At 42.1% G+C, this 20,354-nt stretch overlaps 1 pseudogene; it reads right to left on the reverse strand.

The window, feature by feature from the left end:
- Positions 1 to 10,719: 10,719 nt before the first annotated feature.
- LOC130875145 (60S acidic ribosomal protein P2-like) lies at positions 10,720 to 11,068 on the reverse strand (annotated as a pseudogene).
- Positions 11,069 to 20,354: the final 9,286 nt, after the last annotated feature.

Here is a 20,354-nt window from a genome sequence, read left to right on the forward strand (position 1 = left end):
TTGTATTAATCACACATTAATATTGATATTATGCAAAATATTTTAAAAATGTAAAAAGTTCCACAATCTTACAAATTCAGATGTTTTAAAAGTTCAGTCTCTTAAAAAAAAAGTCTTTCAACTGTGGGCTCTATAAAAACAAGTTAAATACTTTCTAACTTCAAGAGGGAAGAACTAGGCCACAGACAAAACTCAAATCAAGCAACAAAGCAAAACCAAAGTTCACTGTGTAAATAATTCAGTGTCCAAGGTTTGGGATCCACTCATGATCTTCTGGGCTCATCCAAAGGCCTTGAGTAATTTCTAAGACTCCACCCTCTGCAGCCCACACAGATTGTCTCCAAGTTCAGGCCAGCTCCAGCCTGTACCTGCTGCTACGACTGGCGGTTGCCCCATGGTACTGACATCTCCAAAATGCCTGCAGCAACTGGGCTGCACTTTCACCAGTAGCCTCTTCTGGGCTTTCTTCATTGTGCCAAGTCTCAACGTCTTTGCACGCTCTCTTCGATCCTGGGGCTTCCATAGCTAATTAAGGCTGCACCTCACCAATGGCTTCTCCTGTCCTGTCACAGTGCCAAGCCTCAGCTGCTCTCCATGATTCCTTCACAGCTTCAAAACTGGTACCATCGTGGTGAGACGTGGTGAGAAGTTCAGCTGCCTATGTGAGGTACAACCTTGGTTGCCTCAGGAGCACAACTTCTGTATGCTGATTCACGTCAGTGATGGACTCTCTTCTTCTCATCCTGCTAACTTCTCAAGTGCAGGTAGCCAGCATTAGTGTTCCAATATTATTTCAGTGATGCCGGTCTCTTATTGGTCACAGCTGATTCGTTAGCCCCAGCTGATCTGGACCACAGATTCTTAATTCAAAATATGCAATCTCCACCACAGACTCCTTAAGTGTCAAACATCTCTTTGGAACTCCACAGTCCAGGCCTCCATCCTCCGTATTTCTCTCAACATTCTTATCTTCCACGCTCCCACAAAGCAGCTCAGCAATCTTTGAACACTCAGTGGCTTTTTGAGCCCAAAGTTCCAAAGTTCTCCCACAATCCTCTCCAAAACATGGTCAGCTCTGCCACAACAATACTCCACTATCCTGATATGTATAGGAATAATATTAATTAGGATTACTATTGCTAGGATTAAATATCATGAGTTAGAGTCAGATTGGGAGGAAAGGGTTTATTTGGCTTACACTTCCACACTATTGTCCATCATTGAAGGAAAAAAGGGCAAGAACTCAAACAGGGCAGGAACGTGGAGGCAGAAGCTGATGTAGAGATCACAGAAAGGTGTTGCTTAGTGATTTGCCTACAGCCCTATTTTATGGAGGCTGCAGTGGTTTGAAAGAAAATGTCCCCCCAAAGGAGTGGCACTCTTAGTAGGTGTGGCCCTTTTAGAGGAAGTGTGTCACTATGGGTGGGCTTTGAGGTCTTTTCTGCTCAAACTTCCCTCAGTGTGATAATCTGTTGACTTCCTGTCACCTGCAAGATGTAACAGTCTCGACTCCAGCACATTTGCCTGCCCCCACCCACCAGCTCCCCATCGTGATGATCGTGAACTGAACTTCTGAAACTCTAAATGAGCCACCCCAGTTAAAAATTAAAACAGTTTCCACGGTCAAGGTGTCTCTTCACAGAACTGAAAACCCTGAGAGAGAGAGAGAGAGAGAGAGAGAGAGAGAGAGAGAGAGAGAGAGGAATTTTCTCAATTGAGCTTCCAGCTCTCCAAAGACTCTAGCTTGCGTCAGGTTGACATAAAACTAGCCAGCACAGTAGTAAACCGACTTTCCAACCCTAAGATAAACAAAGCTAAACAAATGGGTGCTATCTGCCAGGTATAAATGAACAGAATCAGCCCTTGTGCCTCCTAGTGGATCATAATGAAGTATTTCTTAGACTCATGAAACCTAGAGCTTGGACTGTGGCCAGCAAGCCCCAGTGAACCTCTGTTCTCTGGCTGTCACATTAGGGCTCCAAGCCTGCATCCCTGCAATCACATCTGACTTTCTACTGATAATAAGGGTTTGAAATCAGGTCCTCATGCTTGAGCAGAAAATGCTGTTAGCTGCTGATGCATATCCTAAACCCAAGATATGGTCATCTGTCTGCAGTGTGCCCCCTACCTTGTTCACCTGGGAAACACTTAATGGTGTACAATGTCCAAAGGCTTTCCAGATTTGCATCCCTGACTTTGTAGTCAATCTCACATTCCATATATCTATGGCAACATCCAGCCCAGAGATTCTGTTCATGGATCTCTTCCGAGCCGAGCCATATTGTGAATATCTTTGTTTCATTGTTGGGTCCCCCAGAGTCTGGCCCTGGAACAGCATCCAGATGTACCTGGGAAGGTTTGTGAAAGAAGAAAGTCTAAACTGAGAAGTGTCTTAGACCGGACAGACCTGATCTTGCAGAGAAGAGTACAGTGTATACTTCTTGTACAGTGTGGTTATGCTTATGAAACAACAATTCTTCATCACCCCCAGAAGACTTTGCTTATATGTACCTAGCTTCTCACTATGTATCTGTCCTAAAATAGGAATGTTGGGTAAAGGTGAGACAGAGTCCCAGGGGAAGCTATTCTGAATAAAACAGAAAGTCGTTTTGTTGAGATGTGGACACTCAGAACCTGGTGGTTAATAATAATGTTGTTCTGGTTAGGAACAGTAAAGTTCTAGGGTTTGGGAACACTAAGAGTCTGTTGAGATATACATACCACTCAAATATAAAATACCATGATTCTATTTATAATTATTCTTTAAGATCCCAAATCTCTGGACCTCAAAAAAAGGCAAGATCTGAGAGCTCATTAATATGCACGCACAATCCTAAATTCCTTTTTGTTCAAGAAGTAACAGGCTGAACTCATTAAACTGCCAGCAGACCAGAAAAATAAGTTATGTGAAAGCCAACACAGGAAAAATTATTTGTAAAGTTCATCAATTTTTAAAAGATCAAAACAAAACCCTTGAATAATAGGCTGGGCATGTAGCTCAGTTGGCAGAGTGATTGCATGAAGTCTTGGGTTCATTTTCAAATCCCAGGTTTGTAAGTAGTACATGCCTGTAATTTTAGAAATTAAAACTTGAAAGATAGAGGCAGATGGACCAGAAGTTTAAGCTAATAAGTGACATTCAAAACCAACCTTGGATATGTTGAGATTCTGTCTCAAAATAAAACAAATAAGCAAAAAGAAAAAAAAACAAACAAACCAAAAAGCCCCCCAAAAGCCCCCCAAAACCCTAAAACCAGAAATAATCCCTCCAAACTCGAAATAACCTGCAAGATTAAAAAAGAAATGTAATTCTAGACATGTACAGATCAAAAGATACGTAAGTTTGTTTTGAAGTAGGATGTTGCTATGCTGCCTCAAATTTATAATTTTCTTGCCTTAGTTTCCTGAGTGCTGGGATTAGATCATGCCTAGCTAGCCTTACAATTTGAACCCAAGGAAATAAATGTCAGAGCTGACTAGGAGCCTTGTGACAGCCTAGATAACAAATGTGTTCTCCCATCTTGATAGACTCGGTCACTTTTTTTTTTTTTTTGTACCACCAGTGTCATTAGATCAGACAGCAAGCACTAAGAACAGGAATCGTGTCTAGATAAAGACTTGTCACTCAGTGTCCAGCATCTTTAGACTCAGCTGGCTTCAACTGCTTGCTCAGTAGTGACCCAAGCAGGCACCATGACATGCTTCTCTGAAGTGATGACCTTGCAGAATTTGGGCTCAAGGGGGAAGAGTTCAAGAAGCTGCTAGCAGTAAATGCAAAACAGGAAACAACTGCTGCCTGACTTTACTGCTACATGTCCATATTTTTATCCTGTGCATGAGTAAAAAATCAAATTAAGACCAAAAATTTTCTGTGAACCCCCAAAACAAGTGAGTACTGATCAGCTCTACGCATCTACCTGACTTGTCAACATTCTTAATTCAGCTCTTTTGTTCTCAAATTCTTGCATTCCTACCTGCACCTACTGACTGCTGGGATTGCCAGTGAAACATCATACCTGTTTTTTTTCCCTTACGTCTTGAAGCACGAGGATACCATTCTTCCATGGTGTGCCTCAGAGCAAAGTCAGTAAAGAAAGCCTTGTTTTTAGAGCCTTCCCAGTGGATTACCTGGTGAACCAATGCCTAATTGGAGGCTGGGTGGTGAGAACATTCTCTCCAGATTAAAGAAGACTGCTAAAGTGTACTTTCTATTATCCTAACTATTAGCTAAACCTTTGCTTAGCTAGGGCTTATTTATTAAAGGTTTTATTTATTTATTAATTTTTTTTAACAAGTAATAGAAAAAAGAAACACCTCAAATTGTATGGAAGTAACCAGGTTTGTTTTCCTGCTCTGTTAGCTACTTGTTGGCTTCATACTAAGGCCGATTCTTCTGTGGTCATTCTGGAATGGTTCCTAGGACCCAGCATAGGGAGGAAGAGTAACTATACACTAAATAATGAATGAACTGGAACTTTATTGTGCTGTCTAGTCCTGTGGTCTGAATAAAGCTGTAACCTGATTGATCTCAGTCAGTGTCACTGTGGATCTAGTAGGAAATAGAAATGGAATAAACATGTTAAGGCATTCCTTACATTTTTTTGCAGCCAAAGTTAATCCTTCTTTGCTATTTTTAGTCTCAGTCATTGATGTCTGGATTTGTACACAATATTATCAGTTGGCCATCAGGAGATTAGTTATCCAGTATGTCCTCTTCTTTTCTTGTGAGCATGTGTTTTGCTTGTTCGAGTTTTTTGTTTTTTGAGACACAGGTCACGCTATATAGCCTAGGTTGACCTGAAACTTGTGGTCCTTCTGCCTCTACTTCCTCAGTGCTGTAGTCACAACCAGCCAATACCAGCCCAGCTGACACAGCATCTCTTCAAAGATGCTCCCCCTGCATTCTGTTCAAAGTTTGCGTGGAAACATTAGATGAGATAAAAACAAGTGTCACATCATCTTTTCGTTTGTTTGCTTTTGTTTCTTTGAGACAGGGTTTCTCTGTGTAACAGGCCTGCTGTCCTGGAACTCTCTTCAAGTATCACATCTTAATGACAATCTTTCAAAACACATGAGATAATTGAGGGTGTTGGTGTATGTCAGGAATCCCAGCACATCATGGTAGGAAGTGGTGGGGGAATCAGGAGTTCAAGGTTGGCGTGGGCATATTGAGATGAACCCAAAATAACAACAAAACTAACAAACATGAAAAGTAAAACACGTGCATGCTAATTGTAACCCCTCATTATTTGAAATTCTTTACATGTTTTAAGAGATTCAGCAACTTTGACAGTCTACTACGGTTCTTTGCTCTGTGGCTCAATGCCCAAACAATGAACAATAAAAGACTACTTTCATGTGTGTTGTGTTCCTTTCTTCCTCAGTACTCTAAGCCTTTCAGCTGTTCTGCAGGAAACTAAGGGAGTTAAATTAGCTTTGATGACAAGATTTATTCTGTTGTTATCAAATTTTTGTTTTGATGCTCCGATTCCATGTACATGGAAGGACCTCTTCAGGTAAGAGACATATCAGTGTAATGCTTTAGGATTTATGAGATGGAATTCATACCGTTATAAATAATATACATGGGGGATGGAGAAAAGACTCTATGGTTAAGAGTGTGTACTGCTCTTGCAGAGGGCCTGGGTTCAGTTCCTAGCATCTACACTTGGCAGCTCATAACTGCCTGCAACTGTAGCTCCATGGGAGCTGAATTCCTCTTCTGGGCTCTGCAAGCAGCTGCATTCACATATGAGCATTCTCCAGCTACCCCCGCTCCTGGCACCCATATACATATAGTTTTTAAAATCCCACAATGAACATAATTCAAATAAAGGGTCCATGATCTCAGCAGTTATGACCACATTGACAGGTGTTTGGGCGATGTAAACAAGGTCATGCCTGCTTTTCAGCCACTTGCAATTGTAGGATAGTACTGGCTGAAATACATGGCACAGTTTCAGAGGTATGAAAATTAAAAATCGAAAGCTTTGTGATTCTGTAACAATGGCTTTTAAAAAAAATGTCTTCACCCCTGTTTTCCGAATAATGAGGTGCTTCAACAACATCACTTAGGCTCCCATGACAGTTTGTGTTAATTGCCCACTTGACACAGTCTAGAATCATCTGGGAGTCTTTGCATTTTCCTTGGTTTTTAATTTAATTTTTTTAAATACAATATAATTTGGTCATGTTTTCCCCTTATCCAACTCTTCCCAGTTCCCCCTACATCCCTGCTCACTCAACTTAATGGTCTCTTTCTCTTTTTCCCTCTATTCCTTTTTACTTCCCTCCCTCTCTTTTTCTCACTCTCTCTCTAAAAAAAACCTCATAAAACAAAAATCAAACAAAAATATTCATAAGACAAAAAATTTTAAAGTAAAATAAAACTAAACAAAAAGTCTACCAAAACATAATGAAATAAAAAAATCTGGAGTTCATTTTGTGCTGGTCAATGCTCTTGAGCCTGCCTGGAGTGTGGTTGCCACCCAATTGGAGGCAACTGATTTTCCTCTGCCACAGGTATTAAGATATATCTATTGCTAGTAGCTTCACTCTTAGTGGTAGCACTCCAGGTCCACTTCCCCTTCTCAGCACTGGGATCTGGGCTGGCTTAAACCTGTGTAACTCTTGTGAGTGCTGTCACAGTCTCTGAGTCATATGAGCAACAGTCCTGGTGTGTCTGGAGAACACTTTCCTTGGAATATCTGTCACCTCTGGCTCTTACCATCTTTCCATACCTTTTTAAGAAGGGAGTCTTAATAATGAGCTGTTTTGGTTAGGTTGGCCTCTGGTCATGCCTGTGAGAACTGTCCTGGGTTTGAGCTCTGAACTGTATAAGAGAGGAAAAAGAGAGCAAAGACTTAGCATGTGTCTTCGTTAGGTTTTTATTGCTTTGATGAGACACCATGGCCATGGCAACTCTTACAAGGAAAACATTTAATTGAGGGTGGCTCACTTACATCCAGAGGTCTAGTCCATTATGATCATGAAGGGGAGCATGGCAGTGTGCAGGCAGACATGGTGCTTCCTCCCTTATGTTGCTTTCGTCAGGGTATTTTATCATGGCAGCAGGAAACAAAAATAGGACAACAACTAAACAGGATTGAGCCTAAGAATGCAAACTGTGCCAGTATCAGCAGATCTGTCCATCAGTCTATATGGACCCATTAAATGTGGCAAACCTGCTTATCATGTTAATAGGTGCTCAAAGGAATTTAGTTGAAAAAAAAATCACAACTCTTCCCTATAACATCCCTAAATGTAGCAAGAATAAAAGTAATTCATTTAAATACTTTGTGAGAAAAGATCTTGATGTAGGGTTTCCCTCTGTATGCTGTGAATACCATTAGTTAATAAAGAAACTGGCTTGGCCTGATAGGGTAGAACAGAGGTAGGTGGGAAAACTAAACTGAATGCTGGGAGGAAGAAGCTAGAGTCAGAGAGAAACCATGGAGCCACCAGAGACAGACATGCTGAAACTTTGCCGGTAAGCCACAGCCTCATGGTGATACACAGGTTAACGGAAATGGGTTAAATTAAATATAAGAGTTAGCCAGAAATACGCTTAAGCTATTGGACAAACAGTATTGCAAATAGTATAGTTTCTGCGTGGTTATTTGGGGGCTGAGTAGTCAAATACAAACAAGCAGCCTTATTACAACAGGATCTCTTATATCCTAGAATGACCTCATATTCATTGAGTAGTCAAGAATGACCTTGAACTTCTGATTCTCTTGCCTCTGTCTTCCAAGTTTCATAATTTCAGGCATATACCATTGTACCAGGTTTGTACATTGCTGGAGCTCAAACTTAGGGTTTTATGCAACTGAGTTATAGCCTCAGGTCCTGAAAACAGATTATTTACCAGGACCTAAAAGCAAATATTATAAATAGAATGATGCTAATTTTAATTAAACAAAGAGCTAGTTCTGTACATCCATAATAGTGGGAGATAAACAAATTTAATAAAAGCAAATAATGAGTGCACCCTTTGGGCAAGAAGACTACGTCTTTTTGCTAATGTTACAGCTGTATCTCTGATTACTAAGCCTTGGCATACCTGAAACTCTTAAAGTCATACCAACAAAAGAAGTCAGAGTTGTTCCTTCCAAAAGCAGTCCTGGCATTATGTGGCCTAACAGAAATCACTTTATGATAATGGCTGTATACCTGTGGTGGTTTGAAAGAAAATGGCCTGGAAATGAAGTAGCACTATTCTAAGGTGTGGCCTCATTGGAGGAAGTGTTTCACTGTGGGGGTGGGCTTTGAAGTCTTTTTCTCAAGCTCTACTCAGTGTGAGAGTCAGTCAACTTCCTACTGCCTCTCAGTCAAGATGTAAGGACTATCAACTCAACCACCATGTCTGCCTGCATGTGATCATGCTCTCTGCCATGATGATAATGGAGTGAACCTCTGAAACTGTTAGCAAGCCGCCCCAATTAAATGTTTCCTTTATAGGAGCTGCCATGGTCATGGTGTCTCTTCACAACAATAAAAACCCTACCTAAGATACTATTAATATAAAGCATTTGTTGAATAAGTCCTGAATTGACTTGATGAAAATATTGGCGATGACTTGCCAGGTATGCAGAAAAGTATCCTCTAAATGTATCCGTGCATGTGGTCCTCTAAGGGAAAACAAAAAGATTTAGAATCTATATATTCTCCAGAGAAAGAAAGATTAAGTTTTCTGTCCTGGGCAGCATAGTTGAAAGGTCTGTCCCAAGATCAGGCTTGAAAGCATGTTCATAAATATTGGAATCTACCCCTCCAGCATGGTGACTCAGTGGGGCGGTAGGGACTATTAGATGATTAAGATGATTGATATTTGAGTGTAGGCGTGTCTGCTGATTGAAGTGCAGAAAGAACTAATCACTAACCACAGAACCTTCTTTAGAGGGAACTATAGAAAAGCTTGTGTTGATCCATAGTCATTTTAGGTTCATGCTCATAATCTAAATGCCCACTCCATTTGGATGGCATTGTAGCTAGGATGACAGAGTTTGTGGTGCCTGTCGTGACAAACACCAATGTTCAGAGTCAAGCTGAGTCTTTTAATGATGAGTTAGTGAGTCAGCAGTCTGAGAAGGCAGCAAATAAGTTCCCTGAAATAAAACTGTCTTACATGTCATCTCTGTCCAGCAGATTATACAGGGATGGGGAAATGAAAGCAATCAGTTATTCCACAGTTTGTTCTTATCTTTCTGTTCAGGTGATCAGTCACATAGCTGAGACACGAGACGTCTATGTCGCTCTCATTTTTATTCTCCCACCACATTTTCTGGGTGCTTCTTCTCGAGGGCCATCTAAGATATAGAGTGCTAACTCAAAACATACTGCTACTAATTGTGTGTTAGGCTATTGATGCATGTACAGATTCTTTCTTACAACACGAAGTGAATATCATCCTTCTACTACAGAATATAAAAATGTTCTTAACCAAATTCTTTCTGCCCCCTGTATTTTCCATTGTCAATAGTAACCAATAGCTATAAAACCTGTTTCATGTGAAAGATTTCATCCTACTTTTGTACCTTTAGTAAGTTGTATGTAGTCAGTGTGGCTTCTATTTGTAGGAGATTTTTGAGTATATAGTTGTGCACATTGGTTCATACCAAATACAACAGTAAGCAAACAGTTATTCTTGTTTTTTCTTCTTCTTTTTTTTTTTTTTTTGGTCATTTTGAGACAGGGTTTAGAGCTTTGTAACCTGTTCTGGAACTAGCTCTTGTAGACTAGGCTGGCCTCGAACTCACAGAGATCCACCCACCTCTGCCTCCCAAGTTCTGGGATTAAAGGAATGTGTGCCACCCCCTGACCAAACAGTTATTCTTCTTTAAAAATAAAATATTTTTTTAAATGCTGAAAATAAACAACACAAACAAAGACACTAAGAAAGGGAGAGTGAATGGTTCACCAGGACCCTCTCTCCTTGTTAGCTATTAGTACTCTTTTGGGTTTCTATAGAAAGAAGCATGTTTTATACTTGTGTGATGGCTATTATCAGTTGCCAACTTGACTATATATGGAACGAGCTACAATCCAGAAGTGGAGGACACACGTGTAGAAGATTTTGTCTGCTTGCCTTTGCCTTGCTAGCACCTCCACTCGTTCACTGGCTTTGGAGCCTACTTCATTGGCATTCTGACACATACTAAAGACCAGCTTGAGACATTCAGCCTTGCACACTGAGCAACTATTAGATTCTTGAACTTTCTATTCACAGCCAGTCATTGTTGGACTAGCTGGACTGCAACCTAGAAGTCATCCTAATAAACTCCATATATTCACTCCATACATTCTGTTACTAGAGAACCCTGAATAATACAGTTTCAAACAGTTATTCTTAAAGGAGCATAAAAACCAAGGTCAATGAGATGACTCAGCAAGTTAAAGTTCTCGCTGTACAAGCCAAATGAGCTGAGATCGGTCTTTGGAAACCACGATGGAGGGAGAGAACTGACTCCCAAAAATTGTCCTTGGACCCCCACATGTGCATGCTGTGATAAGCATGTATCTGTGCTCACACATGCATCACGCACAATAAATAATGCTTATAATTTAAAAAGTATTAAAAATTAGGAAGTTGGGGTGCAGGAGCCAGGAGAGAAGAAAGCAGAAGAAATCATCAAAACTGAAGAATTTGTCCCCTTTTCATACCAGAGACATTTTTTTTCATGATACATAAAAAGATTTTATTTGCAGGGGAGCAGAGATTTAATCAAACAAGCCAAATCCCATGTCATCATCTGACTCTTCGGACTCCTCCTTCTCGTCTTTCTTCTCTGCTTCAGTGGGGACAGAACCAGCAGCAGGATCTGCAGAGCCAGGGGCAGCAGAAACAGCCACAGCTCCACCAGCAGGCACACTGGCAAGTTTCCCAATACCCTGGGTGATGACATCCTTAATGGTTTTCCCATTCAGCTCACTGATGACCTTGTTGAGCTGGTCATTGGTCATTGTCTGCCTCGATGCCCACGCTGTCTAATATTGTCTTAATATCTTTGGCTCTAGGAGGGGCACTGCCCCCAAGGGCGGCAAGCAAATAAGAGACAACGTAGCGCATGTCAGCTGCTGTGGACTGGCCTCACGCATGTGACTTTGGTGGTGTCAGGCAGTGAAAGTACCAGAGACGTTTTTATGAGCTGTTCTAACCTTCTTTTAGATTAGAACATTTTTACCATATCTTGTGAAGAATGACACTCTTCGGCAGAAGTATTTGTACTCTCCTCTCTTACAAGGGAAATGACACTATGAGGAGAATCACCTTCTTCTTCTTCTTCTTTTATTTTTTTTTGGTTTTTCAAGACAGGGTTTCTCTGTGGTTTTGGAGCCTGTCCTGGAACTAGCTCTTGTAGTCCAGGCTGGACTCGAACTCACAGAAGAAGTTAATGGTTTCTTTTTTTTTTTTTCTTTTTTCTTTTTTTTTTTTCGAGACAGGGTTTCTCTGTAGCTTTGGAGCCTGTCCTGGAACTCCCTTTGTAGACCAGGCTGGCCTCGAACTCCCAGAGATCCGCCTGCCTCTGCCTCCCGAGTGCTGGGATTAAAGGCGTGCGCCACCACCACCCGGCTCTTCTTCTTCTTCTTAAAAGCCACTATTTCTTTGCCCGGGATATGGACAGTGAAGGGTTAATAACCTAAGGCCTCAGGTGGTCTCAGAAACTCCCCATAGGAAGAGTTGTCTTAGGAGCTGGGAGCTCCTGTCAAGTGGTCAAAATGTCAGGAAAACTCCTGGCGCTAAGGCTCATATGATAATAGCCCCCACTCAAAATCAGTCTCCTAACAAAATCTTCAAAAATACCTCTTGCCAGGGTATGGGCATGAAAATTTAGGAATATAAGTAAAGAATATGAAGATGGATAAAAAAATAATAAGACAGAAACCATAGAATAGTACTGGGAGGGCATTTCAATGAATACTGAAATCACCTGCATTTATTTTTCCATAGCTTTAATACCCAATGTAAATGGGGGGGGGGGCGGGGATGGTAACAAAAGACTTTGTTAACATGATTGGTAGGGCAACTCAGTGAATCACTTTAACACTCTGAGACATCAAATCATTAGCATTCTGTGGTCTGTGTATTGATGCGGCTATAGATCATGTATCCTGAAGACCTCCCTCCTGAGGTGACCTCATAGTTATAAAAGAAGGAGCAGAAGTACATTTGCATATCCTGCCCACCTGTCAGGATGGCATGAACTTACTTGACTGAGCTATTTTAATGTTAAAAGAATCAAGCAATCACATCCTGAGCTGGGACCTGCAGCTATGCTTGTCAGTCATTTTGAGCAACCTCCAAACTCTTTGACCATCAGACAAGGTTGAAATGGACCCACATTTTTAAGCCTCCACAATCTTCCCAACCTAAAGTTTGATTTTCTGCCCTATAAGACCCCTAGCTCCTATGGCAAGACTGACTGTCTTCCACTGTTCTGATTAAAGGAGAATTCTGTGTCTGAGGAGGTTGATATCTTTGTTTGATTTTTGTGTCACTACAATCAATCCTGATCTAACAGATAGGATGTACAAGTCTCTGCCTTTACAGAGAGACTAAAGTAGAGAGGGTTGAGAGAGGTAGGGAAGGCGGTACTGATATCAAGAACAAACTTTAGGAACCTCAAAGAAAGGAACTAACTCAAGAAAAGTATAAAGGGGAAATATAATAGGTGTTACACCTAGGCATTGAAGTAGGAAGACTTTCATAGACAGACAAGCATGAGGAAGGGCAGTCCAGACTAAGAGGAACAGTGTGTGTCCAAAGGCATCTGGGAGTCTGGAGGCAGGGCAGAATGGCAATGTGTCTACATAGAAGCAGGTCTACGTGTTGAGACTTATAGGGGTCTCTTAGTGAGATGTGAGTGCTTCTGAACAGGGCCCCTGGCTACATTCATTCCCTTGGCTACCATCCTTTGTGTCCAGAGCATTTGGCCAAGGAGAAGTCACAGTTATTACTTTGAGCTCCAGAAGAAAGAAAGCTTGCATGCAGGCCACACAGGAATCACTTCTGTGCAACTGACAGGGTGACAGGAATTCCAAATCACCAAAGAGAAGACCTAGGAGGCAAAAGCTTTGAGCTGATGTTTTATGGCTTATGTCTTATACTGGAATGAGCACAAAATGCCTGCTGCTAGCCTCTCCCTGAAGTAGTCTTAGTGACACCACCTCTAACTAGAAGTTTAGGAGCGTCCCTTGAAAGCAGAACAACATCTGCTGCTTCCACATTAGCTCCTGAGGTATCTGTCCCTGTGCCAATGAGAAAATACAGCTGGTACTTTGAGATATCATGGAGAGAGTCTCCAGCAATGTGCTGGAGGCAGGTAGGAGCTGCTGGCAGTATATACTGTTCAAAGCAGGCCATGGCCTGAAGACAGGGCTTTTCCTCATCCCAATGAGACCCTTCTGTCTTGGACACATGTCTCACTGAACAGGATGTAGGAAAAGGACTACACATGTAGACTCTTCCTCCAAGGCTTTTTCTTGGAAGCATTTCTAGACTAAAGCTGAGAGTACCCAGTGAGTACATCTTGTGAACGGAATCATTGGTCTTTCTAGACAAGGCTTCTCTTCATCTCAGAGTTCCCAGTCCTTTCAGACTCAATGGCAGTATAAATGATTTCTATATAACAACAATGATTAAATGAGAGATGGAGAGAGCCATCTTCCAGAGCCCAGGTACCCAGCATATGGAATGTGAGGACACTTTTAGCTTTTAGTATTGTCACTGTGTTATTTTTAATACTTAGGCTTAAATTCCAGCAACACCCACATCACTAAGATTCTTCATCTTTTACTCCTGCACTGGCCTCTTCCTATAACTATTGTTTATTGTGGGAATTCAGTCCGATAGCCAATTGTACGGGGCTGCTGGACTCAGTGGATGTGGTCTTCTCTGGAGATAAGTGGCTAAAAGTTCTGTAACTTCCCCAAAGAGAGCTGCCAACTGGTGACCAAGTTCTCAAATATATGAGCCCATGGGGGACATTCCTGATTCAAACCACTATAGGCCAAGTATACTAAACCATTAAGTAGCTTTGAGGGTCGGGTAGCTGGTATACTTTTAGTGGGGAATACACGCAGAAAGATTGATGTATTGACTGTTGGCATTTTCTAGTATTCTTATATTTTCTCTGTGTGCCTCATTGTTTCCTAAAGCACTTTCCTCTAAATGCTATCAAATGCCTTCCTGAAGTTGACATAACAGACATATAAGTCTTTCCCTAATTCTTCGTATTTTTCTGCCAGTTGACTCAAAGTGAAGATCTGATCAATCGTGCTCCTGTTAACTCTGAATCTGCCTCTGCTAGGATTTCCTCTCTTCTGCCCTTGATCTTTTGCAGGATAATGGAGGAGAAGATCTTGCTGCTATGGCACAACAACTAATGCCCCTGTAGTCTGAGCAGTCCGGCTTGTCCTTCTTCTTATGTATGGGGAACCTGGGAAATTTAATATGTGGGTGGCAAGAGGTCCAGGTGGTTGGCTAAAGGCTACCACACAAAGAGGAAGAGACCTGGTCAGTTGTCCTCATTAACTCAGACCATGAAACCCATTTCCCCTAAACCCCTAGCCACCATACCCCTTTTTAAATGGTGCATTTTCTTTTAAATTACATGTAAGTGTCTTTGTGTGGGGATGCATGTGAATGCAGATGCTCCTAGAGGCATGGTTCCCCATGGATATGTAGTTACAGGCGGTTGTGAACCACCCAATATGGACACTGGGAACCAAACTTGGGTCCTTTGTACAAACAGTGCATGTTCTAAACCACTGAGCCTGATTCTGTTGCATCCTCTTTTTTTTTTTTTTTTTTTTATTTTTTATTTATTTATTTTTTTTTTTTTTGGTTTTTCGAGACAGGGTTTCTCTGTGGCTTTGGAGCCCGTCCTGGAACTACTCTGTAGACCAGGCTGGTCTCGAACTCACAGAGATCCGCCTGCCTCTGCCTCCCGAGTGCTGGGATTAAAGGCGTGCGCCACCATCGCCCGGCCTGTTGCATCCTCTTATGTAGTGATGAGTCCCAGAGATGTAAGGGCCGAGCCAAAGTCCATTGACCAGCTTGCAGGGTGGAGTAGACGTGAAGCTCCCTCCCAGACCTGCCCCCTTGCACTGTGGCGCCACTTAATCTCCAAGGGATGCCTTGATACTCAGTAACTTGCTACTTGGCCATGGACGTGCATGGGGTAAGACGGGAACAGGGACACACAGGAGACATTTTTAAGGCAAGAGGGGCATGAGGCCTCCTGACAGCCTGTCTCAAGAGGCCCCTGGCTCTTACAAATCTTTCCAGGCCAGTGTGACACACCCATTCTTGGACAAATCACTAGCAAAGAAGTGTATGGTTGGTGTAACAAGTACATAGCTCATCGGGATAAGGTAGGAATCAACCTTGCTGAAAACAAGTCGTGTCTACACATTGCTGAGTCCAACTGTGGTTGGACTATGGGGATAACAGCCAAGAGGACAGTAGCGCCTGCACATTTTTACATTGAAGAATATTTCATTTTTCAAAAAACGATACTGTAAAGCATTTATTTTAAAACACATTAGAAAAACTCATTTAAAAAGCTTAATAAATTTGGCTGGACAGTGGTGGAACACATCTTTAATCCCAGAATTTAGGAGGCAGAGACAGGTGGATCTCTGTAAGTTCGAAACCAGCCTGGTCTACAGAGTTAGTTCAGGACAAACTCCAAAGTTACAGAGAAACCCTGTTTCAAAAAAACCAAGAAATAATAAATAAATAAATAAATAGATAAATAAAATAAATAAGTAAAAGGCTTAATATTTTCATAATATTCAAGTTTTTCATTGAGAACCGATATGCATTCCTGTCTGATTTGATCCTCTTTTAAGAGCTTTAATAATATTTTTGGGTTTCCTTAATATAATTTTTGCATCTCTCTGGATCAATATAAACCCCACATAAATATTTTCTACTGTTTGTAAATGATAAATGGAATCTTTTTCCAGTATTTGCAGATACTTGTGGGCACAAATCCCTCATGTTCTGCTACCCTTCTATGGTATGCGATGATGAGAGGTACTTCACAACACAAGGCATCATGAAATCTAACCAGAAGAGAGTTGCTCTTGACCCAATCTGTGTGACTTTCTTCCACTGTGTTTCCATCCTTGTGATAAAACAGTATGACCAAAATAAAATTGGGGAATAAAAGGTTTATTTCATCTTACAGTTTACAATCCATCATCAAGGAAAGCCAAGGCAGAAACTCAAGGCAGGAACATAGGATTCAAAAGCAGAAGCAAAGACCATGGAGGACTATTGCTTACTGGCTTGCTCGCCACGGCTTTCAGTCTCCTTTAGTATACACCCCAGGATTAGCACTGCCCCATGCATGGGATACCACATCAATCGTTAATCAAGAAAATGCCCCACAGACTTGCCTATAGACAATCTACGGAGGCATTTTCCTTGTTGGGGGACCAGGATAACTCTAGCTTGTGTTAGTTGAAAAAAACTAACCAGGACAGTGACTCGGGCAAATTATTATCCCTGAAAAAATTCCCTGTAGAATAAATAAAGATGCTTCTAAAGGCTGTAACAAGAATTTAATTGAATATCACATAAAAAGACTTAGAACAGTCCTTGATACATATTAAATTATATATTAATATTTCATATGATTATAAAAAAATGCCTTGTTTTCATGGTTCTGGGAATTGAAGTTTTGCTCATGCAGGGCACTTTTCTATCACTAAGCAAAATCCTAAGCCAGTTTATTAATTCCAAGCATTTTAAAAACCAAATACCTTGAGTTATCTAGGATACCTATAACTACAGGATTCTACTTTTATGAAGAATGTGTAATATCAGGTCAGATTCATAGACAAAAAGCAGAGAAAAATAGGGAGTTATTTAATGAGGGTTGAGTTTCAATTCTGTAAGGCAAACTGCTTCTGGGAGTCTTGTGCAGCAATGTAAATAAATACATTTATGCTACTGAACTGTCTAAGTGTGGTCTGGTTTCTACAAATCACAATAAAAAATTTAAGTAAACAAAAATCAGGCTGGAGAAGTGGATGAGAGTTTAATCCTAGCACTCAGGAGGCAGAGGCAGGCAGATCTCTGAGTTTGAGGCCAGCCTGGTCTACAAAACAAGTTCCAGGACAGCCAAGGTTACACAGAGAAAGCCAGTCAGCGGAGAAAAAAAACAAAACAAAACACTTACTGCTCAGTGAGAGAACCAGAGTCCAGATCCCAGCACCCACATGAGGTGCCTCACAAGTGTCTGTAGTTTGTGACTCTGGGCTCCCTTCTGATCTCTGTGGGCACATCCCTGCCTCAACACACACACACACACGCACACACATATATACACACACGTAGATAAATATGTACACAGACCTGTGACTACCCACTCCCACACTCATAACCACATGTACACATAAACATACATATACACAGACCAGAGAATCTCTACGTTCTCATTAGTCTTGTGGTTTTCATTTTTTTTATTATGATGTTGAGCTTCTAGTATATATTACTGGAATATATATGTATATATGTTGGATTGATTTCCTTTTGTTTCTTCCTTTCTTTTTGTTTTTGTTTTGGGATCTCACTGATTTGCCAGGTCCAGCACTGGTTCTGAAGATGGCAGAAGCCCAGAGTGCTGCCAAAAAATGACAAAATGAGGCACACACAGTCCCTGGGGACTTTTCTGAGCCTGGCAGAAGGAGTCTCATTCCCTGCAGAAACCACCCTCCCTCTAGCTCTTCTAGTTGGCCTGGATGGAGCTCTGAATTCCTGCTTTTAGAGACTCCTTCCTGGAATGGCTCTGCCTGCAGAGTGGGGAAGGGGGTGTCACTGAATATCAAACTCTTGGAGGTGTGATTGCTTCCCTGCCTCTATGCTAATTTACATCCCTAGTCCTATCTCATTAGAAATCAGCATTACAGAGCTATTAAATTTCAGTCAACAGGGTCAGAGTTGAACTCTGTACATGAAAGGCTTTATCTATAAGCACAGATAGTCATTTATCTCACCAAGGCTGTGCTTCCGTGGAAGAAAGCAAGAGAACACTAATAGCTCAAGGTCCTAATCAGACACTGGCTTCCAGGTCTTAGCCCTAGAACCCTGGGCTATGAGTATGTTTTAAGGCACCTGAAAACCAAAGCCGATGCCGCTGACTGAAGAACGGGCTTATTTCCTAGATTGAGACAAGGACTTAGTCCCAACCTCTGCTTCTGTTCTTTCTACCAAGGCCCAAATCAACAACACTTTCTTCCTGAAGGCTTTAACGCACCCCTTAGGGGAAGCACCTTGGTTGATTTATGGTCTCCAGGAAATATCACATCACTGGACTGTAATGGAGTGCTAAGGAAATCGCTGAGGATGGGTTGGTCTTGCTAAGTGCCCTTAGGGGTGTGTGTGCAAGATAGGAGAAACCATGGTAGTGCTTAGGCTCCATCTGAGTGTGTTAGAATATTCTATGTGTAGACACCACAGCTCCTGTCTTCAAACGAAGTCCATGAAACCCCAGGGTTTTACCATTATGATCCAGGAGTCTTGCTGGTCAGTGCAAGCCTTGACCAAGAAGAGCGCATGACTTAAAAAGGATCTCTGAAGACTATCACCTGGACCTTTCTATGGGCTGTAGACTGTGTTTCAATTCACCCAGGAAATGAAACTCCAACAGTGTAGCCGATTTCTCTCTTGAGTCTATGGGTCTGACCTCTGGTACTACACTTCCTGCCTGCATTTTATCTCAAAGTCCAGGACAATTCTCCTTCCCCATGCTGTCCAGAACCAGTGTTCCTGCTTTAAATGCTCTCAGTAGTGTGGTGCCTGTCTTAAAGTATGGCTTCCTCCACCATGGGTGTGGTTACTGATCCTCTCCTAGGTGAGAAGGATTAGTTAGGTTGGACTGATTTCTGTTTGTTTCTTTCTTCCTTTTTGTTTTGGGATAGCACTGACTGGCCTGGAAATGTATATACAGACCAGGCAGGTCTTGGGTTGTGGCAATACCTCTTCTTTGCCTCCCGAGAGCTAGGTGTACAGGATTGCCTCACCATACTGAGCTCAATCTCTCTTTCTTTTGGGTTTCTGGAGAAAGGCCACTATGTAGACCAGGTTGGTCTTAAACAAACTGTGATCTGCCCAGCACAGCCTCCAAAGTGCTAGGGTTACAGATGTATGCTATCATTCTTGGCTCCAATCTCTCTTTGGTATGAGCCATCAAGCATACATGGCTCACGCTTTGGTACTCACTGGTTACACCCACCCATTCTCCACCACCCCACCCGCCCAATAGGGTTTCTCTGAGTAGCCGTGGCTGGCCTGGAACTCATGATGTAGCCCAGGCTGGCCAGGCTGTAGCTCTATCTATCTCCACCTCTGCCTCTGCCTCCGGAGTGCTGGAATTTAAGATGTGCACCACCACAGGCCAGCACTGGATAGGTTCTCAACAGTTATGGGCTGGCTGATATGGTTATTTTAATAATTATGATAACTACAAGTTACCACATGATTGCCATCTGCCTGGCACGATGCTCATCCTTTTATGTGCACTATCTCAGGTTATTGTTGAGATCACGCTGTGCTCAGCGCTCAGTTACTCCACCTTGTGTAAAACAGTGGGCTTTCAGACACTGCCTGGCTGCGACAGACTCTATTTCATAAGCAGCTTTTAACCCTGCTTTGAGGATGGAGGATTCTGCTGCACCTGGGTGGACATGTGAATGGCACCGTCTGTCCAGCACCCCCTGTCTAGCACCCCTCACATGCCACAGACTGACAAACGACTTAATCCTTGGAGTAGAAAATTTATCTGGGTGCAGTGAATTGGGTGTAATGACACACAGACATATGGAAACTATATCAAGGAAACCAGGTCCAAGAACTTACTGGGCAAGCCGACAAGGAGAGAAATCCCTTTCATGAACCCCGTAAAGAGAAGGACAGCTAGCACTGCAATGCTGGTGAACCCCATCTATCTGGAGCATGTCAAGGAGCAGACAGGCAGAGGATTCTTATTGAGATGGGGACTTCAGCTCAGCTTGGCTCTAGCTGCTGACGTAGGTTACTTGAATAGCCTTTTGCTGTCCGTTCTCCACCTACATCTGTCTGGGCCTGAACCTGCCCACTCATTTCTGCTGGACTCAACGCTGCAGCTCTGTTCCAACCTGTCACTACTGGTGGCAGAGGCAGTAGCAGCAGTGACAGCACAGGCAGTGGCTCTCCAGAGAAATTCGACTGGGTCATTTATGTCACCCCTGCAGTCTCTCACTTCCCAGTTATTCTCTCAGTTTTCCCCTTTCAGGCCTCTTGGAAACTCCTTACTTTTTTAGACTTTTACAGCCATCCTATAAAACATACACACATACACACA

The sequence above is a fragment of the Chionomys nivalis genome, chromosome 5 (assembly GCF_950005125.1).
Source record: "Chionomys nivalis chromosome 5, mChiNiv1.1, whole genome shotgun sequence".
Classification (NCBI taxonomy): domain Eukaryota; kingdom Metazoa; phylum Chordata; class Mammalia; order Rodentia; family Cricetidae; genus Chionomys; species Chionomys nivalis.